At 41.9% G+C, this 8,521-nt stretch overlaps 2 protein-coding genes across 2 annotated transcripts in view; one reads left to right on the forward strand and one right to left on the reverse strand.

Moving 5' to 3' along the window:
• LOC140738228 (uncharacterized) overlaps positions 1-8,521 on the forward strand; it is a 74,312-nt gene that overhangs the window by 64,472 nt on the left and 1,319 nt on the right. The window lies entirely within an intron of this gene.
• Positions 1-8,521, reverse strand: part of ccdc117 (coiled-coil domain containing 117) — a 79,173-nt gene that overhangs the window by 20,115 nt on the left and 50,537 nt on the right. The window lies entirely within an intron of this gene.

Consider the following 8,521-nt stretch of genomic DNA (forward strand, 5'->3'; position numbering starts at 1 on the left):
TTCTTAGACTTCATTTTTACTGGAATGCACACTTTGAAAGGGAGAATAAAACTACAGCTATGAGGATCCCTGTGGCATCCAGTGACCCTGTGATCTCTGTCTCAGAGGCTGACATGAAATTGTCCTTCAAGAGGGTGAACCCTCGCACAGTGACAGGTCCTGATGGGGTATCTGGTAGGGCTCTGAAAACCTGTACCAACCAACTGGTGGGCGTGTTCAGTCTCTCATTGCTACAGTCAAAAGTTCCCACCTGCTTCAAAAGGGCAACAATCATACTAATGCCCAAGAGCAGGGTGAGCTGCCTTAATGATTATCATCCAGTAGCACTCACCTCTGTGATAAAAAAGAGATTGGTTATGACTATAGTCAACTTCTACCTCAGCAAGGACTGGGACCCACTGCAATATGTCTATCACCACAATAGATCTGCAGCGGATGCAATCTCATTGCCTCTTCATATGTCCTTGGATCACTCGGACAATACTAATCCTTATGTCAGACTGCTGTTTATTGACTACAGCTCAATATTTAACACAATCATTCCTACAGGTCTGATCATAAAACTCCAAAGCCTGGGCCTTTGTACCTCTTTCTGCAACTGGGTCCTCGATCTCCTTAATGGAAGATGACAATCTGTGCGGATCAAAGGTAACATCTCTGCTTCGGTGATAACACTGGCACCCCTCAACAATATGTGCTTAGCCCACTGCTCTACTCTCTCTACACCCATGACTGTATGGCCATGCATAGCTCAAATGCCATCTACAAATTTTTTGCCACAACTATTGTGGGAAGAATTCAATATGTGACAAAGGATGTATAGGAGCGAGATAAATCAGCTAGTTAAGTGGTGTCATAGCAAGAATCTTGCACTCAACATAAGCAAGACCAAAGAATGGATTGTGGACTTCAGAAGGGGTAAGATGAGGGAACCAGTCCTCATAGAGGGATCAGAAGTTGAAAGAATGAGCAATTTCAAGTTCCTGGGCCCAACATATTGATGCAGTTACAAAGAAGGCATGACAGCGGCTATAGTTCATTAGGAGTTTGAGGAGATTTGCTATGTCACCAAAGACACTGGCAAATTACTACAGATGTATCATGGACAGCATTCTAACTGGCTGCATTATCATCTGATATTGGGGGGCGGGGGGTGGGGTTGCACTGCGCAGGATTGAAATAAGCTGCAGGAAGCTGTGAACTCAGTCAGCTCCATCATAGATACTAGCCTCTCCAGCATCCAGGACATTTTCAAGGAGCAATGGCCTTTAAAAAAAAAACAGCCTCCATCATTAAGAATCCTCATCACCCATGGCATTCCCTCTTCTCATTGATACCATCAACACTAACTCTTTTTTCCCCCACTACTTATTTTTTATTTTTATATATATACACACACACACACAGTTACTGCAATACATAATAACAAAAACTATGAATTGTAATGTACTCCTGCCACATATCAACAAATTTCACAACACATGCCAGTGATATTAAACCTGGTTCTGATTATGGGAAGTTTACAATCAATATCACCAGCCTTTCTAAGGCTATTAAGACGCCAGGGCACCACTCACTGCTGTGTCTAATTCTTTCACGACTTGTTTTGATTCTGCACCCTCTTTGTGAATATGAGGTATGCTAGGATGCTTGTCACTGCAGACCTTGCATAAAAGATGCTTCCTGGAATCCTTGTTGATGTGTCCTGTACATAAACAGCTAAAGCAGACACCATTTTCATTTTAGGAAGGCAATCTTCTCACTATGAGTCCTTTTTTCCAGTTAAGGGTACAATTCCAATGTATGCTCACCCTCGCAGAACAAACAAACAAACCCTTCCATTAGTTCCAGGTTCAGTTTTAGATTTACATGGTACTGGGGCAATGCTGATTCCTTTAGCCTCAGAATGAAGTTGTGACTTAGTTTTGTTTACACCCTTGCTTATTGCAGGTAAAGTGGCATCCTGTATATACGCAAACACTGGGTGTGTAGCAATCTTACAAACAAGCTGGATGAACTCAGCAGGTTGGGCAGCATCCGTTGAAACGAGCTTGTTTCAACGGATGCTGCCCAACCTGCTGAGTTCATCCAGCTTGTTTGTACGTGTTGATTTGACCACAGCATCTGCAGTGTACTTTGTATAGCAATCTTTACTTGCCTTTCAATAAAATCAATAATGTCAGCGAAATTAATCTTATGGTTATACCCTTTTTGCAGTTCAGGCCACTGTTCTTCATTTATCCCTAAGATTTCAAGGCAATTTCTTTATAACAATGGACAATCATGCATCTACTACACTTCTTCCATGGCATTGCAACAGCCTCTAAGAAAAAGACTGTAATTTTGAAGAGCTTTTGCATCTTCAGATTTGAAAGGCACCCAAGGAAGAGCCTGTAGAAATACACAATTTTTATGTTCATTACCAAGATGTTCCTGTAATAAAGCCTTTGTCTTTAGATATCCTCTCTTAGGGTCAATATGTTGGCAACTTCTGTTAAGTTCTTTAGGTGTACTGTTCAAGGAAATAGAGGCAGTCACCATAACTGCCAGTCTTTCCTTCATCACTATTCTCAAAAGCCCTCACGAATGCATGATACTGCAATGGATCATCATCGAAGACCTGAATCTCTCTTTTAGGCAAAGATGAAATGCATTGTTGTGCCAATAAGGTTGTTATTTCATTTTGCTTCTTCATAATATTAATAACACTATTCTGACATCTATCATGTGAGGCAAGGATGCTTCCATGCTCTAAGTGAATGTACCCATGAACCCTTTAAGCTGAGCCACCTCTTGGGGGTCTTGATTATGTTTCAGACACAAACAAATGAATCAACATTGACATTGACTGTGTTGGTTTTCCTTCGTGCCTCATCAATATAGGAACTCACACCATAGGACTGTCCAGCTGGAGCACTTTAGCACTCGCCTCATTTGAAGCCCTCAGCACATTAACTTTGGCCACGTTGACTGTGGAATTTTTTTCCTGCAACTTAAGCTGCTCCTTCCTTTTCCATAGCTTTTCCTCTACCAGAGCATCTTTGTCCTTCAATAACTCTTGTCATGCAATTAGTGCAGTTTAGAGTGCTGACATTTGACACACTGGTGCTTAGTTTGACGTCATCCTGTGGGTCCTCTGCTACATGTGTAGTCCAAAAAAAAAGCCTTGAAATTTGAGAAACATTTTCACTTGTAGCAACATGACCTTCAATGGTACATGTTTGGGTCAACCATTGTTTCATATCTATATTATTACACAGTATAAAAAAATACTGTTTCTGTATGTCTTGCTCAACCTTGGCAAGTAGTGACAACAGCATGTGATGTTGCTTAGCAACAACTTCACAGAGATTAGTCAAGTCCTTAAGATAAGGAAAATGCCTTAAATGTGCAATCTTGTTGCCCTTAATTAACTCTTTGTTTGCCTGAAGTACCAGTGATATTCCATTCAATAAACAGTCAAACTGTCTGTACATCCACAGTTTTTAAACCAGACCAAACAATCTTCAATTCAAGCATCGGCAACTGGAGTATTTCAGCACTTTAATAAAACAAAGCAATGAACCCTTCGGCAAACACGTTCGCACAATGGTCCCCAATGGACAGGCGGCATTGACCATTCAAAACTGTATTCAAACCATAACATTATCAACAAAAGGTAATTTACCTGCTGCAAGTTGTTGGAGTTATGATTCCAATTTTGCTAACAGGTTCAAGCAATCATTTGCCATGGACCGGCGTTCGTTTGGTATAACTTTTCTTTTTGGACAAAATGTAGCAGCTACTTGAAAACAAACCAAAGGGTTGGCACTCTATGACATGCTTTCCACAATAACAAAGTTCCAAAGTTGAAAAAGGTACATTTGATCCTTTATTACAAAACCAGCACAGCCGAACAAACGTGTAGCAATAAAAAAACAAAACTAAAACTAGAGAAATTAATATTCCATAGAGGCAGGATTTATGAACATTTGAAGAGGCATAATATGATTAGGAATAGTCAGCATGGCTTTGTCAAGGGCAGGTTGTGCCTTACAAGCTCGATTGAATTTTTTGAGGATGTGACTAAAGACGTTGATGAAGGTAGAGCCGTAGATGTAGTGTATATGGATTTCAGCAAGGCATTTGATAAGGTACCTCATGCAAGGTTTGTTGAGAAAGTAAGGAGGCATGAGATCCAAGGGGACATTACTTTGTGGATACAGAACGGGATGCCCACAGAAAGCAAAGAGTGGTTGTAGACGGGTCAAATTCTGCATAGAGGTCGGTGACCAGTGGTCTGCCTCAGGGATCTGTTCTGGGACCCCTACTCTTTGTGATTTTTATAAATGACCTGGATGAGGAAGTGGAGGGATGGGTTAGTAAATTTGCTGATGACGCAAAGGTTCGGGGTATGGAGGGCTGTCAGAGGTTACAGGACATTGATAGGATGCAAAACTGGGCTGAGAAGTGGCAGATGGAGTTCAACCCAGATAAGTGTGAGGTGGTTCATTTTGGTAGGTCAAATATGATGGCAGAATATAGTATTAATGGTAAGACTCTTGACATTGTGGAGGATCAGAGAGAACTTGGGGTCCAAGTCCATAGGACACTCAAAGCTGCTGCGCAGGTTGACTCTGTGGTTAAGGCGACATACAGTGGATTGGCATTCATCAATCGTGGGATTGAGTTTAAGTGCCGAGAGGTAATGTTGCAGCTATATAGGACTTGGAATACTGTGCTCAATTCTGGTCGCCTCACTACTGGAAGGATGTGGAAACCATAGAAAGGGTGCAGAGGAGATTTACAAGGATGTTGACTGGATTAGGAAGCATGCCTTATGAGAATAGGTTGAGTGAACTGGGCCTTTTCTCCTTGGAGTGATGGAGGATGAGAGGTGACCTGATAGAGGTGTACAAGATGATGAGAGGCATTGATTGAGTGGATAGTCTGAGGCTTTTTCCGTAGGGCTGAAATGGCTAGCACGAGAGAGCATAGTTTTAAGGTGCTTGGAAGTAGGTACGGAGGAAATGCCAGGGGTAAGTTTTTTAAGCAGAGAGTGGTGAGTGCGTGGAATGGGCTGCCGGCAGTAGAGGCGAAAACGATGGGGTCTTCTAAGAGACTCCTGGATAAGTACATGGACCTTAGAAAAATAGATGGCTATGGGTAAGCCTAGGTAGTTTCTAAGGCAAGGACATGTTTGGCACAGCTTTGTGGACTGAAGGGCCTATATTGTGCTGTAGGTTTTCTATGTTATTATTTAGCGCAACTGAACATAATTAGAGCATTTAAAGAGTTCTAATAGTGTAATAAAGAAAGTAACATATTTAAGTGGTCAACAAAAAAATCACCCCGTGGCTCAATCCCTGGGTCCAACTCTCAACTAGACTAAACTGAAATAACTGAGAAAAGAGTGAATGAAAACAATTGGAAAAGATAAATAAAATTTAAACAATGTAAGGTTTTTGTAGAAGCCATGCACCTATTTTCTGTCTGTTTATAATGTATTTTGAGTTGTGCATATATTATGGGTAGTTGGGGCACGGTAGAAGCAAATGAGTATAGTTACGTATTCTCTCTTTCATTCCTACACCCTAGAGCATATTCTCCTACCCCACTGAGTCAGACCTTAAGCCCACAACCCCGCCCTCCAAGCTCTCCATGAGAACATTTTACCTCAGTAGAGATGGGACTCCAGTCTAGTTCTGATACCCCAGGACTTCCTTCCAGTACACTTTCCAACCATACATTCCTCCATATTATTTCTTACCCTTTAACACATGGTAATTGCATCAATGTTACAGTTAATACCTTATTAGCCCTGCTTAATCTGGTTTTGAAAAATTGCCTTTCTCTCTTATGTTTTGCTCTCGGGCAACAAATGACTTGGATTCACATCTGTTCCCCAAACTACAAGTTCCTTTTTCATCATCTTAACTAATGTCCCAGATAGCAATATTCATGAAAATCTTGCTTTTAAGGGGTGAAGGAAAGATGAATTCACAATTTCCAACTGTTCACTTGACTTCCTGACAATGATAAAAACTGGCAGTCATTTCATAGTATGTCCATTAGTTTTATTATCAAAAGCATTTGAATCACTCTCCTTTCCAGAACCAAGTGACATCAAAAAGACCATCATGAATCAGGGGAAAGCAAACCAGAAACAACATTTGTATATCCTTGATGAACTATAGTGGGCCACACCCTGGAATAGTTTAGTACCAAGAAAGATTTGTCAGCTTGTTCACTTACCCTCTCAGGCACACCAGTGGCTGATGTTTCATTCCAAGCACTGATGGAACATGGTGAAAGGCCAACAAAGGATCAGTACTGTATTGTATTGAGAAGGGCAGGGTGGGTGTGTAAATGTGCTTTACATATGTTCAGTTATGTTGTCCATGCAAATACAATTAGAAGAACTTTTTAAAGTTTGTAAACATTGCCCACCCACCCAAAGTAACTGAGGGCTGATGACTTCACTTTCCTCAAAAAAAGTTATAAACCACAACTCCCTTAGCTTCAGCAGAGCCATGGAAAGGGATAAAATCAGACGAAATGGTAAAGTGCATAACTGGGGAAGGGCTAACTTTGAAGGGATGAGGCAGGAACTAGTGAGAGTAAATTGGAAACAGATGTTCAAAGGGGAAAGCACAGAAGTAATGTGGGAGTTTAGGGACCACTTGAGCTGGGTTCAGGATAGGTTTGTCTCACTAAGGCAAGGAAAAAATGGTAGGAAAAGGGAACCATGGCTGACGAAACATGTGAGGCAACTCGTCAAGAGGAAAAAGGAAGCATATGTTAGATATAAGAAGCAGGAAGTAGGAGGGGCTTATGAGAAATATAGGGTAGCCAGGAAGGAGCTAAAGAAAGGACTTAGGCGAACTCGAAGGGGGCATGAGAAGGCCTTAGCATGTAGGATTAAGGAGAACCCCAAAGCATTCTATGCGTATGTGAAGAATAGGAGGATGACGAGAATGAAGGTGGGACGTTTAGAGGATAAAGAGGGCAACATGTGCCTGGAGGCGGAGGAGATTGGGGAGGTCCTAAATGAATACTTTGCATCAGTATTCACAAGTGAAAAGGATCTTGATCAGGATAAGGTCGAAGTAGAGCGGGCCTGTGTACTGGACAATGTGGAGATTAGTGAAGAAGTAGTGCTGGATCTTCTTAAAAACATTAAGATTGATAAATCCCCAGGGTTGGATAAAATACACCCCAGGTTGTTGTGGGAATTGAGAGAAGAGATCGCAGGAGAATTAGCCATGATCTTTGAATCCTCTTTGGCTGCAGGGGAAGTGCTGGAGGACTGGAGAATGGCAAATGTAGTTCCCTTGTTTAAAAAAGGTAATAGGGAGAAACCTGGGAACTATAGACCGGTGAGTCTTAAGTCAGTGGTATGCAAACTACTGGAAAGGATTCTTAAGGATAGGATCAGTGAGCATTTGGAGAAGTCCAGTCTACTCATGGATAGTCAACATGGCTTTATGAAGGGAAGATCGTGCCTCACGAGCCTGATTGAGTTTTTTGAAGAGGTAACAAAAGAAATTGATGAGGGTAGGGCAGTGGATGTGTTCTACATGGACTTTAGCATGAGAGACTCATCCAGAAAGTCATGAGGCATGGGATAAGTGGAACCTTGGCTGTTTGGATAAAAAATTAGCTTAAAGGAAGAAAGCAGAGGATAGTTGTGGAAGGAAAGTATTCTGCCTGGAGGTCAGTAACTAGTGGAGTGCTGCAGGGATCTGTCCCGGGACCCCTGCTATTTGTGATTTTTATAAATGACCTGAATGTATAAGTTTGCGGATGGCACGAAGATTGGAGGAGTTGTGGATGGAGCTATAGGGGGTCGAAGGTTACAAGAGGATATAGACAGGCTGCAGAGTTGGCAGAAAAATGGCAGATGGAGTTCAATCTGGACAAGTGTGAGGTGATGCATTTTGGAAGGACAAACCAGAAGACTGAATACAGGATTAATGGTCAGTTACTTAAGAGTGTGGATGAACAAACAGACCTTGGGGTTCAAATCCATACATCCCTCAAGGTCGCTGCACAGGTTGATAGGGTAGTTAAGAAGGCCTATGGGATGTTAGGCTTCATTAACAGGGGGATCGAGTTCAAGAGTAGAGAGGTCATGTTGCAACTCTACAAATTTCTGATGAGACCGCACTTGGGAGTATTGTGTTCAATTCTGGTCATCTCATTATAGGAAGGATGAGGAAGCTATGGAGAGGGTGCAGAGGAGATTTACCAGGATGTTGCCTGGATTGGAGAAAAAGCCATATGAAGCAAGGCTAGCAGAGCTGGGACTTTTCTCTTTGGAGCGTAGAAGAATGAGAGGGGACTTGATAGAGGTCTACAAGATTATGAGAGGCATAGATAGGGTGGATAGTCAGTACCTGTTTCCCAGGGCACCAATAGCAAACACCAGAGGGCATATGTACAAAATTAAGGGAGGGAAGTTTAGAGGAGACATTGGGGTAGGTTTGTTTGTTTTTTTTAAAAAACACAGAGGGTTGTGAGTGCCTGGAATGACTTGCCA

Source organism: Hemitrygon akajei, chromosome 14 (genome assembly GCF_048418815.1).
Source record: "Hemitrygon akajei chromosome 14, sHemAka1.3, whole genome shotgun sequence".
Classification (NCBI taxonomy): domain Eukaryota; kingdom Metazoa; phylum Chordata; class Chondrichthyes; order Myliobatiformes; family Dasyatidae; genus Hemitrygon; species Hemitrygon akajei.